Below are 20,051 nucleotides of genomic sequence, written 5' to 3' on the forward strand. Positions count from 1 at the left end.
CTTTGAGGATATCTGCTGTCGGACTTGCCGATTCAATATGCACACCGTTTCGGCATTTCTCCTTGTTCTGAAAGCTTGACAGGCCTCACGTGCCTAGTTACGGTTGCTAATGTAGGATTGGACAGTGGCCATTCGAGGGAGGGGGCTTAGCGAAAGGTCAGTTGGGGCTGGTAGTGTGAGAGGTGACAGTTCCTTTCCTGGGTACTGTCGAGGTGTCCTGAGCAAGGCACCAAATCCCCCACTGCTCGGGGCGCATGTCCATGTGCAGCCCCCTCACTCTGACATCCCTCCATTAATGCATGTCAGAGTCCTCTTTGTGCACGTGTGTATTTCGGACCTGTGTGTGTAGCATGTTTGTAATAATAACTTCTCTAATCCTCAAATTTCCCCTTGAGGATTATTAAAGTATATCTCTTCTTCTTCTTCTAAAATGATGAAAACTTCTTGTCTGAATTGTCTGATTCTTCAGAGGTCAGCCCTTCGAGTGTTCAGGGGCTTAAATTCACAGGTTAGATTTCCAAATTTAACTCTGATGGTTACAAAATAGCAGAAGTGAAATGAGTGGATTTGATGTTTTAAGTCTGAAAGTGATGCTGTCATCAATATTGGTGTGACCATGCCTTTAAGGGTCTGCCTTTAAATCCAGCACTGTTATCCCGCCGTCTCTGAGGCTTTAAGTGGAATAATCCAGAAATCTGCAGCCGCCTGTGATTTTTAACCAACTGCTGACTTGATGCATTTTAAATAAGAACCTCAGCAGCAGGGTTAAAGCAAGTGTGTGTGTGCACGTGGACTGAAGTCTCAGAGTCTCAGACTAATTACCTGCCACGAGAGCAGGATGTAAACGGCTTCTCGGGAGAGTAAAAAGAGACATTTTTGGCGTCTTCAGCGTGCAGAAGTGGCCTGGGACGTCAGAGCAGTGGACAAACCTCCATCAGTTAAACAGAGCCAGAGGCAAACTTGTTTAATGATGAAGGCCTTCTTTACTCATTTAGGCTGCAAGTCCCAAGTCTTTAGTCAATTTCCCACTGGCCTAAAACCCGCCAACACCTGTTAACACTCTGCTTTTTTGCTAAATGGGAAAGGCTATAATCTGCATTCAGACCCGGGTCAAATGACTCTGCAGTAGACCCGGGTAATTATGCCTCGGCATTGATGGGTACACAAAACCTGGGTCGACACGCTAATCTCCGCCCCCTCTCCGGTGCGATGCTATGGTCCGTCTGAAAGTTCTCTGACTCCTCGTCATCTCAGCTACAAATTCCGCCCGTCTCCATCCGAGCAGCGCTCGAACATCGTTCCAAATTTGTCGGCGCCGATTTTGATTAACAGACTGAATGAGTAATAGATACAATAAAGACCTAACCACCGTAACATCTTCACTGTTTACTAACCCTGTTTCCCCTGCATTTGTGACATCAGATGGTGACGCAGCAGAAAAGAGACCGACAGGAGTATACTCCACTGGCAATGGGAACAGAGATAATCTATAAGCAGGTCTTCTTGGGTCTGAAATACCCGTGTCAACACGTTAAATTTAAGTGGGAAAGGGGTAAGAGTGTCAGACTAATTACCTGCCATGAGAGCAGGATGTAAACGGCTTCTCGGGAGAGTAAAGAGAGACATTTTTGGCGTCTTCAGCGTGCAGAAGTGGCCTGGGACGTCAGAGCAGTGGACAAACCTCCAATTCCCACAGAGCCAGAGGCAAACTTGTTTAATGATGAAGGCCGTCTTTACTCATTTAGGCTGCAAGTCCCAAGTCTTTGTCTCCTTCAGGCTTACAACAGGGTTTTTAATAAAACAAATGGAAGTGTGTAAATGTGCAGCTTGCCGTGTGACTGGTGTAGATTGTACTTGTTCGAACTTGCAGGTACAGGCAGAACTGTAGGTACAAAATCAGCCGTGACACCTTTTGTTACACCAACCCACACGTGTCTTCTTGACATCTCTGTCAGTGCATGTTATTAGGGGATGTGTGCTACATCCTAGAATAGATTCTGAACTGTCATCCAAAAAAACATCACACTCAAGCAGCGATTCAGGAGCGAACACGGAGGCCTGCGGTGGGACTGTAGCCGCTCTCACACACAGACACATCCGAGGTGAGGTTTGGCGGCCTGTCGAGGAGTGTAAGTTAGAGAGACCGAAATAAGGAAAGACAGAAGCGGAGAAGGAGGAGTGAGAGGTGAGAGACAGAAAAGATGCCAGTGCAAACTCCACGTCTTCAGCTAGGAGACAGTTCACCTGCTTTTTTAATGCCAGCCCCGCACAAGAGGATAATTCGCCAGATTTTGGGTCCTTTTCATCCCTCTTGAGAATCACTGGACTGTTCCCGAGGTGTGTCTGAACAAATTCTCTGCCTGTAATGATCCTGTAGTGTGAAGGCTTTTCAGAGTTTTAACAGCGATATAATATGGAGACCTGCAGCAGCCTTTAAGAGCCAGCTTCTTCAAGCCCGTTCTCATTCCCAAGTCGTCATATACCAAAGATCGATCATAGCCCTCTGCGTCTCAAACAGACGTGCTGTATACCCTTTAGCACGTGCAGGAGACGCACCAGGCTTTCAACCGATCCTTCTGATACAATATTATACGTTCAGAGACGGCTCTTAGTAAGGTTGTAATCTGGGATTCGAGAAAGTCGGTTTAGGGCGACAGTCGTTTGGACTTAGACTTAGACTTAGACTCAACTTTATTGATCCCTTTGGGATGACTCCCTCTGGGAAATTCAGTCTCCAGCAGCTTATACAGTACAATACAATAGGAAAGAATCAGCACACAGAGGGTAAAAAATAAAGATCAAAATATATATATCTATCGATATATATATATATATAAAAAAGTACAAAATTAGATAACAAAATATATAAAATATACACTCTTAGAAAATGTACAAGTAAACAGTGGGTAATAGTTCAATTAAACTAAATTAGGTTATTGCACTGTGGTGAGAGATTATTGCACATTGACAGATTTTTATTGCACATATGACCCTTTGAGAAATAAATAAATATTACTATTGAATAAAAGAAGATAACTACTATTAACTTTGTGAGGTGAATTAGTGGCTACCGCTTGTGAGAGAGTCTGTCCCTGTTACCTCCTCCCCCTAAGTGAGGAGTTGTACAGCCTGATGGCATGAGGGACAAAGGAGTTCTTCAGTCGGTTAGTCCTGCACTTTGGAAGGAGCAGTCTCTCACTGAACAGGCTCCTCTGGTTGCTGATGACGGTGTGCAGAGGGTGGCTGGCATTGTCCATAATGTCCAACAGTTTGTTTAGTGTCCTTGTCTCTGCCACCGTCACCAGAGGGTCCAGCTTCATGCCGATCACAGAGCCGGCTCGCCTGATCAGTTTATCCAGTCTGGATGTGTCCTTCTTGGATGTGCTGCCTCCCCAGCACACTACAGTGTAAAAGAGGACACTGGCAACCACAGACTGGTAAAACATCCGCAGCAGTTTGCTGCAGATGTTAAAAGACCGCAGTCTCCTTAGGAAGTACATTCTGCCTTGTGTCTTCCCGTACAGGTGGCTGGTGTGTGTTGACCAGTCCAGTTTGTTGTCCAGACACAGCCCGAGGTATTTGTAGGAGTCCACACTCTCCACCTCAGCTCCCTCTAGTAGGACTGGTCTCGGCTTCGGTCTGGACCTCCCAAAGTCTATGACCAGCTCCTTTGTCTTAGAGGTGTTGAGCTCTAGGTGGTTTGTGCGGCACCAAGCAGCAAAGTCCCCCACCAGACTCCGATACTCCTCCTCTCTGTCGTCCCTGATGCATCCAACGATGGCTGTGTCATCGGCGTACTTCTGTATGTGACACAGCTCTGAGTTGTGACAGAAGTCCGAGGTGTACAGGGTGAAGAGAAGAGGGGCCAGCACTGTGCCCTGGGGGGCTCCAGTGCTGCTGACCACAGTGTCAGACGTGGTGTCCTTCAGCCTGACGTACTGTGGCCTGTCGGTGAGGTAGTTGGATATCCAGGCCACCAGGTGGGGGTCCACTCCCATCCGGTTCAATTTATCCCGAAGCATAGGGGGGTGAATGGTATTGAAGGCGCTGGAGAAGTCCAAGAAGAGAATCCTCGCTGTGCCTCTCCCCTTATCCAGATGGGAGTGGACTCGGTGTAGTAGGTAGAGGATGGCATCCTCCACACCAACACCTGGCTGGTAGGCGAACTGCAGGCTGTCCTGGGCGTGCTGCACCTGGGGTCTGAGGAGGCTGAGGAAGAGCCGCTCCAACATCTTCATCAGGTGTGAAGTGAGTGCCACCGGCCGGAAATCATTCAGCTCACTGGGCCGGTTCTTTTTAGGAACCGGGACAATGCAGGATGTATTCCAGAGGGTGGGCACTCTCCCTAGCTGCAGGCTGAGGTTGAAGATCCGTTGTAGTGGTTCCCCCAGTTCTGCAGCGCAGGTCTTCAGAAGTCTTGGACACACCTTGTCCGGGCCTGCTGCTTTCCTGGGTCGGAGCTTCCTCAGCTGTCCTCTGACCTGGTCTGTGGTGATGTGAGGTGGAGATTGTGTTGAGGTGTGGGGGGAGGGGGAGGAGGAGGGAGGTGCTGTGGTGTCTGGGGGGAGGTGTGTTGTGGGAAGAAGGAGAGATGGCTGCAGTGCGGGTGGGGGTGGGGGGGGCATGGGTTGGTTGAACCTGTTGAAAAAGTCATTCAGTTCGTTCGCCCTCTCCACTGTCCCCCCCACGGCTCTGGTCTTTGTGTTGTGACCTGTGATGGTCCTCACACCTTCCCAGACCTCCCTCATGTTGTTCTCCTTCAGCTTCTGCTCCACCTTTCTCCTGTAGCTGTCCTTAGCTTCCCTCACACGGTGTTTCACCTCCTGCTGTGCTGCCTTCATGGCCTCCCTGTCTCTGCTCCTGAAGGCAGCCTTCTTCATGTTGAGGACAGCTTTGACTTCCCGCGTTACCCATGGCTTGTTATTAGGGTAACAGCGGACAGTCTTAACAGGGGAGACCACGTCTGCACAGAAGTTCAGGTAATCTGTCAGACAGTGTGTCAGCCCCTCGATGTCCTCATCATGCTGGTTGATCAGCACATCCCAGTCTGTGGTGTTGTAACAGTCTCTCAGGGCACTTTCCATCTCAGGGGACCATCTCCTGCTGGAGCGAGTTGTTACCGGCTGCTTTCGGACCAGGGGGGTGTACAGTGGCTGTAGGTGAACCAGGTTGTGATCAGACTTCCCCAGTGGGGGGAGGGGTGTGACTCTGTATGCATCCCTCTCATTAGCATACAGCAGATCAATTGTCCTGTTGTTCCTTGTAGGACAGTCAACAACCTGGTGGAAAACAGCCAAAGTAGAGTCCAAAGTTGCATGGTTGAAGTCCCCAGAAATGATCATGAAAGCCTCGGGGTGCTGTGTCTGCAGCCTCGCTGTGACAGAGTGGATTTTCTCACAGGCAGTGGCTGCGTCCGCTCTCGGAGGGATGTAAACACAGATGGTGATCACGTGACTGAACTCCCTCGGCAGATAATATGGCCGCAAGCTAACAGCTAGCAGCTCGAGGTCCCGGCAACACCACACCGTCTTCACAGAGATATGTCCTGGGTTACACCAGCGGTTGTTCACATACATGATGAGTCCCCCACCTTTGCTTTTCCCGCTCGCTTTCGTGTCTCTGTCGGCTCTCACAGCAGTGAATCCCAGCAGGTCCACGTTAGCATCCGGTACGAGGTGGTTTAGCCATGTCTCCGTGAAGATGAGCAAGCTGCTCTCCCTGTAGATCCGCTGGTTGTTCAGTGCGGACAGCTCGTCGATCTTGTTCGGCAGCGAGTTCACGTTCCCCATGATTACGGAGGGAATCGTCGGTTTGTAGCGCCTCCGGTTGTCCGCTAGCTTAGCCTTTAGCTTAGCCCCAGCTTTGCAGCCCCTGGTTCTCCTCCTCAGCTCCGCCGGGATGGGGTGTCGTGTCCCGGCTCGTCCCTTTGTTCGTAGAGCCAGCATTTCCTCTCTCGAATAAGTGAGAAAACTGGCTCCTGGTCGCATATTAAAGTTAAAAATATCCATGGGATAAATAAAAAAAAGCACACAATCTCTTCACAAGAAGAGCAGAAAGTGAAAGGAGCGATTAAAAGAGTTAAAAGAGCTAAATAACTGAAGAGCTACTGGAGAGGCAGCCGTCTCCCACAGCGCTCAACTACTCTCAAGGGATGAACAGCTCAGGATCTTCAGAACAGACACAGAGGTTTGGATTTTTGGACCCCAAGTTGTATGTAATACTTGCTGGTAGTGTAGTGGATGCAAAGCTTGCAAAGGTGTTCTGGCTGCTTCTGAACGTAGAATAAGTAGTTCCGGTGAGATGCCAGGGTCATGAAACCAAAACGTTTTACCCTACAAAAACAACACGCAGACAAAGTGATCCATTTCCAACACAAAATCATCGTCCTAAGATTTTATACACTGCGCCGTTTTTTTTGGCACTACTTTCTCTCTTCACAAATCCAGTATCACTACGCCTGCAATAGGCCGGGTTCTCAGGTGACGTGATCTATCAGATGTTTCTAAGAGAAACGCTGCTTGGTCACCTGGGAGACGACGTTTGTGGTCTCAGAGGAGGATACATGTCAAAATGGTGTGAATTTGTGATTTTCCTGGCTGTAGTTGTTAAAATATTCTACTGCATGTGTTTCAACGTTTCCCTGACACGGCAATAAACCATCTCCTCTTCGGTCCACTGCGCTCGGATGGCCACCATTATTCAGAAAAAAATTTCCCGCCGGAGAGATCACATGACCCAAAGTCTGGGCTGTGATTGGAGCTATTTCTGTATGTTGACCACAAGAGGTCGCTGTTGATCTGACATTCCCAGATCAGAGGATGTTGATCTTTTTCAATATGAAAGTGTACAGTCAATATTGAACATTGACGGTGTCTGTTGGTGTTGAAGTGAAAGTCGATACGTGTATCACCACCTTGAAGGACCTCCTGAAGGAAAGACCTTAATGAGTCTGCCTGCTTCAATGAGAACACTCCCATTCTTGTTATTCGTTGTTAATCCTCTCCGTCTGACTCGCTCCCTCTGCCCCGGCACGGTGCATTGGGTGTGTTGTGTCTGGAGCCCTGAGCTTGGAGATGCTCCTCTATGACGCTCCTCTGAGCCTCTGCGGCTGGATGCAAGGAGAGGAAATGAGATGAGAGAGGAAAGGAAGAAAGAAAGGAACAAGTAAGAGGAGGAGGAGGAGGAGGAGGAGGGGATTAGGAGAGGAGGCAAGAATAGGGGAGAAGAAATTGGGAGGGATCCTAGGAGGGGAGGAAATAGGAAACGAGAGAAGGACAGGAAAAACTAAAGTGGAAGAGAAGGAAGAATAAAATGACTCAAGAAAGGAGAGGAGAGGATAGGAGGCTGGAAGAGCAAAAGAAAGTAGGGAGAGGGGAGGAGATTAGAGGGTACAAGACGAAGTAAGAAGAGAGGAGGCAAGGAAACAGGAAAAAGAGGAGGAAACAAGGCAGTGAAGAGAGAGGAGGATAGTGGATTGGAGGAGACAAAGAAAGGAGAGTAAAGAGGGAAATGAGGAGGGATCAAGGAAGGGAAAGGTCGTTGAACGTATACACCCAAGCCACTTCTTCCCAACAGACATAAACACTCTACGCTAGCATCATTTCCTGGACTATAGACACCACCGAGGTTAGGTCTGTTCAAGCCCATGTCAGGTTTTCATTGGACACTTGCTGCATGTACATTTTTCAGAGCCATAAACTCCTTTAATCCTGACTGTGCTTGTGTGTTGTGTGCACTTGTCGACATGCATCCCCTCTGTAAGTGTTTTATTCAGTCTGATCCCAAAGAGGATTTGGTAAACAGCATGTATATCCCCCCTCTTGTCAATTAGCTAACATGTTGATGTCAGCATGGTCAGTATAATCCTGCTCTTAATGTCCTGTAATAACCCTCCAACTCCTTCCTCAGCTCGTCTTCAGTGAGATGCTCCATGCACACACACACACACACACACACACACACACACACACACACACACACACTATGGGTCCTGAAGGAAACACACACATGACAGGATGCTGCATTAGCTTAGCCGTCATAACGACATTAACAGCAGCTGAATGAGGCTCTGCTGGATTTGGAGGAGATAACTTTCTGACCTGAAACTCTGCAAAGCAAGCACTGAGACATCATACTTCCTCTCATTACATCTATAAGGTGCTGAGATCTCAGTACAGCTGCAGCTGATGGGAACATCATTAGTTTGGCTGGAATGCAGTTTTGCTTTGGACAACATTTTGAAGACTTTGCCACATAGGAATTTAAGGAGTTACAACTGGGATTACAATTTATGCTGAGGGAGACAAATTTGTTTAAAATTTTATGGCAGTCCATCAATTACTTGTTGAGACATTTCACTTAAAAGCCAAAATGCTAAGGCACCGGTTTAAAATCAAGCGTCTCATGTACAGAGGCTCAGTCCTCGATGCAGCAGCCCTGAGTTCGACTCCCACCCTTTGCCACATGTCGCCCCCACTCTCTCTTCCCCTGTTTCCGACACTATCCACTGTCTTCTCGCTTAAATTCACGAGACCCAACATTGTACAGTATAAAAATAGTTATATAAAATATAAATAAATATGCTAAAGGTCGAGGTAAGGAGGGATGAGAGGGGGTGGAGGTAAGGTGGGACGAGAGGGGTTCGAGGTAAGGTGGGACGAGAGGGGGTCGAGGTAAGGAGGGTCGAGGTAAGGAGGGACGAGAGGGGGTGGAAGTAAGGAGGGAGGGTTTTGAGAACTGAGACAAACAGGAGAGAAGTGGACAGGCTTATGTGTGTGATAAGAGAGACAAGAATGATAATTGCATTAGGAAGGCACAGGTGTGAGCTAACAAGACACAGGTGATGGAGCTATCGAGGGAGGCGTGGTCCTGTTCCTGGACTTATGTAATAATAATAACTCCTCAAAAGCATAAAAGGCCAAAAAAATAATTACAAAAAAAGGTTATAAATAAAATGCTGACCTAATGGTACTGCAAGGGGAAAATTCAAAGGATCACCAAAGTCATTACGATAAAACCTTGTTGTGTGTGGCAAATTGTAAAACTTTGCTGTTACTGGGTTTGTATTTGCCGTGGTAAAGCTTCGATATTCACTATATTAAAACTTAAATAAACTCTGACGCACACACAATCATAAAAAAAGTCACACAGCAGCCATTCGCCTGTTTACACCCAGTTTTAACATCATCCACAGGAAGGTATTGACGGCTGCAGGTGTTGAGTGTTGTCTGCGGTTGTCTATTTTCGTCCGTTGATGATGTATCTTAAGCGATAGGTGTTGAGCATCTGCGGAGGGAGTTCAGCCGTGTCATAACATCACACGAGCTAACACTACAGAGCTATGAGTTAGCATGCATTTATGGCTTAAAGTCAAAGTTTATCCCTGAATCAGGGTTGCCAGGTCTGTGTGACAAAACCAGCCCAACGGCCAATAAAACCAGCCCAATACTAGAACTCAAAATGTACCCCTGCCGTATACACTGCTTTTAAAGTCCAACAGCATTGCTATTGTTGCCAAATGTAATATAAAATACACATTGATTAAACTCAGATGGTCATAGAGGTGAGTTAGAGGAGGATGTTAAAACTGGCATCCATCATGGACATCTCCTCTCACCCCCTGCAGTACCAACAAAAAGCTTTCTAGCTGTCTGCACGGAGTTCAAGTGTGCAGTTCAAGTTCGCTAACTGTGTCGGGCAAAGTGGAGTCTGTTTGGTAGGATCTGGGTATAAATACATTATTTAATCTAAAATAGTACTAATTTCTATTTATAGATAGTCTATTATTCATGTCATTTGCATGCAAATAAGTCTACCCAACCAGCGGACAAAAAGTTCCACCCGCAGCAACACTTCAAAAGTAGTCCAAATCAGCGGGAAAACCGCAGACCTGGCAACCCTGCCCTGAATTACCCCTGAGGTAAAAAAAAAAGTACATCTGAATCTGATATGGCATGTGTATGCTAACTGCTAAATATGATATGCACCGCACTGCCTTTTTTGTTGAAGCCTACAGTTAAAAAAAAGAGCAGCTCGCTGCACCTTTTTTTTCTACTGTTATTAAGGCAACCACTGAATCATAGCTGTCATTAACCTTACTGTGATATTGTAAACTGACAGAAGGCCCGCCTCTCCTTTCATCCGACTGGACAATGAGAAAAAACGCCCATGACATCGGGCGCTTTTCTGCTTTGAGTTGAAGTTTTTTCAACTCGAACATTTCCTCAAAAACGCGAGGCGCACAATCTGGAAAAAACATGAGGCGCTCTGCAATGACAACAACACAATGACAAAAAAGCCCCCAGCTGCTAAAACGTGTTCTGTCTGGCCGGGCCCACAGTCTGACTCAGCTGACTCAAACATTTTCAGGGCTGCACCACTCTGACAGTCACATGCGCTGTGTTTGAAGCCAGTGAGGTGTCAATCAGGATGTGATCAGCCACGCCCACACAGTCTTAAACGAGCCCAATGATCTGTTAATTGAACTTGATTTTCAAAGAATGATGGTGGTTTACTTTCAGTTCAATTGTTGTGGATGCTTAATGAGATTCCTCACTGTGATTTTATTGTTGCATTTTACAATTCCAAGCCAACTTTTCAATCCACAGGCTTTCAGGCATCCATCTAATACATGTCGAGATTTTTCTGCCTGCACCTGGTGCTGTCACTGTTTATGTTCATTATCCAGGTCTGCTTCTGTTCATTCCAAACCAACCATATCAGTGTTACAAATGGAAAGACAGTCTTTATAACCTAGGTAAACAGTGAATCAATTCCTGACATATCATAAGTTTGTTTGCGAAAAGTTATATCGTTTCATTCTGGGCTTCACAGCCGGACCGAAAAATAATGACGGCCAGCCTCTCTTCCCCTGCACAACTTCATCCCCCTCACATGGACATAAATCACAACAGCACACTTCCACACAGCCCGGCCTCCCCTGGCCTCCCTCAGGTTCTGCGGGATGCAGCCAGCATCAAGGCCAAGATGGCGGCTAATGATGCATAGCTCGCCAGGGGACTGAGGCGAGGCTGCCATTTCAGCCGGGGGACGGAGCGATCTGTGTTTCTAACGCGTCCAAGACAGCTGCACAGAGGAGCTGTTGGGTCCGGCCGTCACTGCAGACAGCGGGCACGATGGTTAGAGTGTCCCTCCTGGAGAAACTGGAGTAAAATTGGTGTGTGTGTGTGTGTGTGTGTGTGTGTGTGTGTGTGTGTGTGTGTGTGGGTAAAAACAAGATGATTTTCATGACAGACATCAATAGGGACAACAGATCTCCAGTGGGTTTAATGATGATGAGCTGAGGATGTGAAGATTAACAGCAGCCTCGTAGGAGTGTGTGTGTGTATGTGTGTGTGTGCAGGTGGGTGAATGCATGTGATGTAAAACAGCTCCCAATGCACAACACAGATTGTGTTAATGTTTTAATAAAGTTTGGTTTGTCAAATTTTAAAGCACACAGCGACATGAGCGAGAACTCTCACCATCACAGAAAACAGACCTTGGGATAATGGGGAAGTTGTGTGTGTGTGTGTGTGTGTGTGTGTGTGTGTGTGTGTGTGTGTGTGCGTGTGCGTACGTGTGTGTGTTTGTGGACAGGTTGCCTTGTTTCGTACACATGAGAGTCCTCCAAGGGCCAAGTGTCTTTTTCCACCTTCTCCGTCTCCATGGTGCAACAAATGAGGTTCCTTCCTTGAGGAATCATTGAGTAGGTTGTGTGTGTGCGTGTGTGTGTGTGTGTGTGTGTGTGTGGGTGTGGGTGTGGGTGTGTGTGTGTGTGTGTGTGTGTGTGTGTGTGCGTGTCTGACAGGCGGCTCCAGGTGCCTTTTGCAGATCAGTGCTGTCAGGTAGCGCTGCCTGTCTCCTCCCTGCTGTTTTAAACACACTGTTGTTTGTTTTACACATCTGTCTGCCAAGCTGTACGCCTGCTGTGTCACAATAACACACACAGTGTACACACACAATATACACACTTACAAACACAAATGATTTCTAACTGGGGAACAAACTCAGCTCATGTGTTTAGATAGATATTCCTCTCTGTTTTACAGAAGTCTATGGTGCCACTTGTGATTGTACAGTCTTCAGAATGTGTGTGTGTGTGTTGTAGTTTGCATGAGAGTGTGTATTTTTCTTCAGAGTTTCTAAACTAAACCTAAGAGCGTTCTGCCGGTGGCCTTGGTTAACGTGTCCCAAAGCTCTGCAAATAAAAAAATAAAACATTCTGAAGCCAAAGCTGTTGAATAATTCAGCCGTATTAAAAAAGAATAAACTATGATCCTCCATGAATACGACCCGATAATCCCCAAAGATGCCCCCTCCCCTGCTTTCTGTCTCTCTCCCATTCTTCTACTACAGCTCACTCCACTGTGAATGACAGAGCGCTCTTTCTGTGGGTCATTTTCTGTTGTATTACTGTTCTTATGTGCGGCACGGTGGTGCTCACAGCGAGAGAGTTCCTAGTGAGAACCCGGGTTCGGCCAACAGGGGCCTTTCTGTGTGGAGTTTGCATGTTCTCCCTGTGATGTGAAGGTTATCCCACAGCTCCAACAGTCCAAAGACAGGCTGGTTAGGTTCACTGGTGACTCTAAATTGCCCGTAGGTGTGAGTGTGAGTGTCGAAGGTTGTCTGTCTCTGTAGCTGTGTCCTGATCCACGGGCTGCAGCCTTCAAAGGAGGCGGTCCACGGTGAATGCTCCATTCATATCCTGCGTAGACCGTTAAAGCCGGACTGAAATGAGACAGTCTGGTCTACTCTTGCTTGACTAAATGTCGCTCCTGTCGCCTAGCAACAGGTAGCTAGCGGACTAACTAACTAGCATAACGTCGAGTAAGATAAGCTATTATTTTAAAGACCATTTGTTTCAAAGGCCCGTTCGTTTTCTTAAACATGTGTAAGTGTATGTGTCGATTGAGTTGAAACTAAAAACGTTTACATTTAAAGTGTATTCCTCGGCCGCCTAAAAGTCCACCATTTAATTTGAATTGGTGCGCAATGCATTTCAGGATACGGATCCATCGGATGCATCCTTCGCAGACGGGAAACGGAGGACGCATTTGACGGCCGCATCTGAAGGAGCCTTCGAATTGGGACAGCCTACGACACGCTTCTGTGAGGCAGTCGGCCTTCAAATACGGCCTTCGAAGGCTGTGGCCGCTGAATTGGGACACAGCTTATGTGTCAGCCCTGTGATTGGCTGGCAATCAGTCCAGGTGTAACCCTGCCACTCGCTGGCATAGGCTCCAGCGCCCCGCGACCCTGAACAGGGTAAGTGTTATATATAATGGATGGATATTTTGGAAAATGTGATGGCATGGGGTCACATGTTGCAAGATGAATCCTAACAACTACAGCATTCAATGTCATGTAATCTACGTATGTGGAAACTGTTCAGGGAGGTTGATTTCTGTTGCACTCTGTCAGGGCCCATGCACAGAAACTATTAAGACTCTTCCTGCAGCCTCTTTCGTCCACACAATCAAATGCATTGTTGCAAAAGGGATCCAAGTCCAGTTGCCTTTGGATCAAGCTTTAAATTACCAGGACCTTGATAACTGAGAACCTTCACAGACATTGTTGCAAGACACATTTAAAAAGTTATGATTAAACTTTTTTTGGCTATTTTGGATTTATTTTAGGACAGCTGAAGATAGATAGGATACACGGGGAGCAGAGAGTGGGGGATGACATGCACCAAATGATCGGCAGACCGTGAATCGAACCTGCAATCAGTGTGACTCCTCCATCGTATCCCGAGATGCATTGCGCGCAATTTTAAACAAAATGGCGGACTTTTAAACGGCCAAGGAATACACTTTGAAATGTAAACGTTTTTGGTTTCAACTCAGTGTAATAGCCAGTGTTACACATGTTTAAGAAAACGAAAGGGCCCTTGAAACAAATGATCTTTAAAATGATGATAGGTTAAGTTACGTGACGTAAGCTAGCTCGTTAGCCCACTAGCTAGCAACAGGAGCGGCGTTTGGTGACGCAAGAGTAGACCAGACAGTCTCATTTCAGTTCGGCTGTAACGGTGTACGCAGGCTATGAATGGAGCATCCTCTGTGGACCGCCTCCTTCCAAGGCGGCAGCCCCTGGATTGGGACACAGCTGTGGGGCGTCGCTCCACCAACCGAGCCAAACCAGCGCCAGAGTTGTTCTGATGTAATTATGTTGGTAATAAACTCAACTTAAACTAATATTTCTGCTTTTATTTATTTAAAATTAAATTCATGTTGTAGTAATTTAATGAAACTAACTTGATACCTTTTCTTCCCCTTGATTAAAGGGTGTAAGTTGCCTCCACTACCTACTTATCGGGCCTGGACAAGTTCAGAAAGTTAATGTCATGAGTTTAAGGACACTGTGGGATAAACAAATGCCGGAGTGTGGAGGCTGTTATAGCAGAAGGTTAATGTTGGGAGTAGATACTCAGCTGATACATACAGGTGAAATGTTCAGGTGTCCACATTCTTTTGTTGTTTTACTTTCTTATGTTGTTAATTAATTATCCCCCTCCCATCTCTTATAATCTGCTCTGAAACCTGTATACAGCACCCAGGAGGAAGAACGTTTTCACAACTCTTGTCAGATTTGTTTATTTTCATCAGAGTCAGATCAAAAGTGAAAGTTTAATGTGTAAGGGGGATTAATGTCAGTCACACTCAGTGTTTTCAGGCAGACAGCAGGTCACCTTTGGTTTTAAGCCAAGATTTGAGGATCAGTAAGAGAGCGGCTGTGATAGAGAAGAACAATAGTCACATAAATCTGGGGATAACATTTTCAGTCCGTCATGGAAGGAATTCATGGCGTTGTGGTTGATTTTAAACATGAAACGTGGCAGAAGTGGCTTTGCATAGAACGAATAAGAGAGCTTGAGAGAGGAGATCAAACCCTGCTAACTTACCTGTCTGACTGGTAACATACAGGTGCCTTAAGACTGGCATCTAATAGTACAAAAACCAAAGTCAGAGCCTGGATTCAGGTGTAATTGGTCAAATAGTGAGTGTGTTTGGAGCGCTTCACACTTATTTAATTACTTTGTTGTTTATTGTTTATGAGTTGTGTGGTTTACTCTGATAAAATTAGTATTATTATTCAGAATATTGCATTATTTATGTGTGCTTTTGTTTTGAAAGAACTGGGCAGTTTGGGCTCCGGGTGATGTAAACATATGGGTAGTTGGGGGTAGACGGGCACCGGGGAATGTTGAGGAATGAGGAAGACAGCACCAGTTTGTTTTGTTACAAAATTGTCGAATAAACACCAAAGAACTTTTTGTTTGTTTGTTTGGACGCTGATATTTTTTGATCGTGCATAAGATCCACTTCCTTTGTGTCTCAGTGGCTGTTTGATTTTTTTTAGTTTTGGTGTTTATTTGTCGATCCAAGGACAAATTGCTGCTACTCTTATAATGACAAAATGCAACACAGCTTTAGTATTTAAAATCAGGACTGAACTACAGCAAATATCTCTGAAAAAATTGCACATAAATATAGTACTATGCAAGGTGCTGATATGTTTGTATTTGTTGAGAATATGACCAATATCAACAAGATTACACACTGCATCTTTGACAAATTTGACTTTTAGATATTACAGTATGTAAGTGTCAAGGTTTGACCCCAAAAATCAAAAAGTGGATACACACCTGTAAAAGCAGATCAGTAGAAGTTCTATATTTATTTGTATTTCTCTCTATATGCAATAGCCTGAAAATCAGGTGATGCCACGCTGTCAAAAAGTGTTTGATAGTAAATCTTCTGTCATGGCAGACACAGAGCAGTGTGATCCACAGAGAAGAGAAGATACTACAAGTACAGAGAGATGAATGATGAACTGTACAACTCCTACTGATACTCTCCTCTTTTCTTCTTCTCTGCTCTGTGGACGACAGAGGAGACTGTCCCTCCAGATGCACAGGTGCCATGCACAGAAATGTGACTCAACACTCATCGTTGAACTTCTGACCCCTGGCGATGAGCTCTGAGAGGGTGCAGAGGGAGAGAGTTTGCATCAAACTTTAATCCTCAGGCTAAGATGATATAATGCAATGCAGCAGTGGATTAGCGTCAGAGAATTAAATGAAACATAAAGCAGAACATGACACAGAGTGCAGCAGTGTTCAACAGCAGCAACAGAGAAATGAAAGGGCGCCCTCTACTGACTGTCAGATTTAAACACACATAGTCAGAAATATTAGGAATAAGTTCTGACTGACAGAAATGTCTGATTTGTTTTTTTTAACAAAAGATTGATATGGACCTAAATTGTGAGGACACATCGTATGTGCAAAGGTGGACAGAGTTCAAGGTTTTCAATTAGTTTTTCATGCAATAAATCACATAGGGATGGGGATAAATCATGGTCACCTGGCTTCAGCAATAAGGCTTCCTCACTTTCACCTTCTGTCCTCTAAGTGCAGTCACAGGCAGATTGGAAACATGAATTTATGTTTGATGTCATTAAACCCTGTGGGAAGCTGCAGCTTTCAATATAGGCATGGAGGTCACATGGAAATTATTGATGATTAAAAATGTGTTGTACGTCTTGATACGAGTCCAGTTTCCTCCTACAGTCCAAAAACAAGTAGCTTGTAAAACTGATTGACTGTGTGCTGGTCATTATGACAAGTTTTTTCACTGTTTGGTAATTCAGTCAATAATAAGGCATCATATTTAATAAAAAGCTGACATCATTTGTGTGTAAAATCTTCAGGTGTTTTTATGTTTCCTTGTTGGACCTCCTCTCAGGTCTGTGGGGGCGTGAACAAAACGTGCTTGACTGACAGCTCTCTCATCCTTCTGCTGACTTTGTTTTACTTTCTTTGTACAAATTGGTGAAGTCACATCCTGCCTTTAACACCTGACCAGAGGCCTCTTTTGAAGACGCTTAACCTGCACAAATGAGACAACAGAAACTGACTGAAAAGAGATGCACCCCAGACTGTGCTGCAGGTGAAACAGCATCTCTGTTGGATTTAAGTCACTTTGTCTTATTTAAGCACTTAATATTATTTTCTATCTAAATAACTCATCATGCAGACATTTGAGCCTCATGGCAATAAAACACCAAACACCAGCGCTAACAGCCGTCTGCAGAGAGCTGGTGTCACAATCCTGTGTAAATAATAGTTTGACATTATTATATGTAAAATCAGGGGTTACACTCGCCCCGGACAGTCACACTTTCCCCGATGCTTGGAGACAGTATGGAGCCGTGGAGTCCCAGTTTCCGACAGGCAGCCCGCGTCCAGTGTCAAGGTGCAAGGAGGAGCGTCATGCCATCATCTTGTGTTGCATTTACTTGCACTCGGACATTGGAGTTTCACTCTTCTGAATTTCCGACCAGCATATCTACAGTACGTTTGTTTTGGATGATGTTTAATGTGATTATTCAAAATTGGGGTGGCAGCTGGGGTGGCAAGACGTTTTTCAAGGGTGGCAGCTGCCACCCCATGCCACCCTGGTAGATCCGCCCCTGTACGATGCTTTTGTGAAAAAGGCCATCTTTTGATATTTATTCTATAAATGAATTAGTGCTCAAAGAAGAATAAATACGGCGTAATCATTTGGAACACAACTATGGTACTTAGGCTTGAAAAAGGGTTGCTGCAAAAATAAAAACACCTTATATTTTATATATTATATATTGTTAAGATCAGACATCCTGAAAAAACAGGTTCTGTGACCCACATTAAAGTCAGTTCTACTTGATCCTGTGAGTGCCGGAGCTTTTTGTTTTTTCTGGATTTAATTTTCTGCCTTGCACCGGAAACAATACTTTGTAACTTATTTTTGGAGTTGTGCGCGCTGCCACTACTGTATTCAAGATCAGATATCCCCTCATAAAGCAATCACTACAGAAAATTACATTATTGGTATAAGGCGGAAATGTTCCTATGATTTTGTGTTTTTTATTTTCATCGCTTTATTTTGTTGTTATGCTCTTCTTTCCTCATCAGACAAATGCGCCTATCACACTTTATATACGTCATGACGTCTCTGTAACGTGATGACGGTGAACTTCGCTGCTTAATGTGCGATTTGATTGGTTGGTTCGTGGCATCTAACGTCTTGTTGCAATTGCAGAGTAACGTCAACATGCGACCGTTAGTCTGTAGGCAAGAAGTTACAAGAGTCTGAAGGACTCAAGGAGTATTATAAGTTTGTGCGTTGTTGTTTGTAAAGCTGTTTATCTAATTATGAACCGGTTTGTTATTTAAAAAATGAAGATAAAACGAGGGAGAGTGGAGTAAGTAAGTAAGTACGAGCTGCGTTAATGTGGTAAGAAAGCCTCATGAGTTAAAAAAAAAAGCTTTTGCTTTCATGTGCTGTGTGCCCCGGGCTAACGTTAGCTACAGTTGGAAGGCAAACGTAGCTAGCTGGAGTTGAGTGTTGCGGTTTCCATTGTGACATTATGAATGTGTTTACCATGTCGCACTCACTTTTGCTCACAGTTAAAGTATTTTGTGAATCCACAGATATTTTTGTGGTGACCATGATTTAAATTGTCATTGTTTGTAGTTGTTGTATATTTTATATGCATTTGTTGTGTGTATTCTTAATTAACAACATTAATTGTGCCTGTATATATTAAATTCTATACCCAGGATAATTGAATGTAGTTTACTCACAGTAATGTAGCTTTTAATTGTTTACTACATGAAAAATCATTAGCAATTGCAATAAAAAAAAAATCATGATACCACTGCTGATAAGGGGTCAGGTGTACTTGAGGTAAGTTAGGATTTTACCTGAAGGCCCCTGCACCTCATCAATAATACAGCACACAGGGCAAGAGAGGATCAGATCTATCAAATATTCATTTATTAGCCTTCCTCTCTTGATTTTTTTCAATAGCACTCTTCGGCTTGCCTATAACACTTTGAAAACAAACACAATGGCTGTTCACATCTGCTACATTAAAGGGCCAGTTCGCCGATTTTCAACCTCAGTCCTATCATGCTATAATGGGGAGCTAATGGCATTATAGAAGGAAAAAAAAATGCAATTTCTCTCTGTGCCTTTGGAGGACGCTATCTGCTTCTCCAATGGGCCCTAGGAAAACCTACGGCAAACTACTTAAAATGTGACATCTGGCTGAGCCCAGGGAGCTCGCTAAATTACACTTCCTAAATCGAGGATGCCCGCCTCAGATGTCATGTCTCGTTCAAAATCGTCAGGTCTGAAATGTAGACTGCAGAGCTCAAGATTTTTAGACTATCCACCAGTATATTCTGATCGTATTTAGTATTCTGTACTGCTCTTAGCCATTGCCTCCAGCGATCAATGTCCTTGACTGGAAAACGGTAGTATTTCACTCCAGCGTCCCTTGCTGGCTGTTCCTTTCAGAGGGTGGAGCGCAATGCACACTGGGTATTGTAGGAATGTAGAATGGGCGAAACTGCGAGCTGTTTGTACAGCTTTCTCCAAAGCTATGGCATCAATTTAAAATATTGTTGCTTCTATCAATTACAGAGAACACCAGCTTTGACAAACAGTGGCTTATTCCAGGGGCAAATTGCTTCTTTAACTCTTGGTGTAGAGGCACTGCTTCTGTATTCAGTTATTCAAAGTTCCTAAGGGAAGGGTTTGAGTGTTTAAGAGTTACACAGAAAGAGGGCTTTGATTGAGGTCAAAAACAGAGCAAGGACACCATAACATTGAGTAAAAGCTGTCTGGTTCTGCTGTTAAAGCACTCCTTAATATAGTGTATGTCACGGTTTGTGGTAAAACCAAAAAGGTGAGGACCCAGATACTTAGGTTTAATAAACAGAAGGCAAAAAATGCAAAAACAAAATCTAACTCCAACAAAAGACAAAAAGGAAAATCAAAAGGCGGAGCAAAAAACTTACAACAAAACCAGGAACCGTGTGTGTTTATACTAGTCTGCGGTAGCTTGCTATCGTCAATTAGCGTGTTCTAGAATGACAGCGGATCTGTCGTGAGTGCAGCGAGTAGCGTGTAACGTGTTGTTGACAGCAGCAGCCAAAGTACCTGCAGTGATATTGACATCAGATAGAGATTACCGCAGGATTCTGCATAGAAAGT

The sequence above is a fragment of the Semicossyphus pulcher genome, unplaced genomic scaffold (assembly GCF_022749685.1).
Source record: "Semicossyphus pulcher isolate SPU_LCO1_2020_fin unplaced genomic scaffold, fSemPul1.0.p SCAF_6, whole genome shotgun sequence".
Taxonomy (NCBI): domain Eukaryota; kingdom Metazoa; phylum Chordata; class Actinopteri; order Labriformes; family Labridae; genus Semicossyphus; species Semicossyphus pulcher.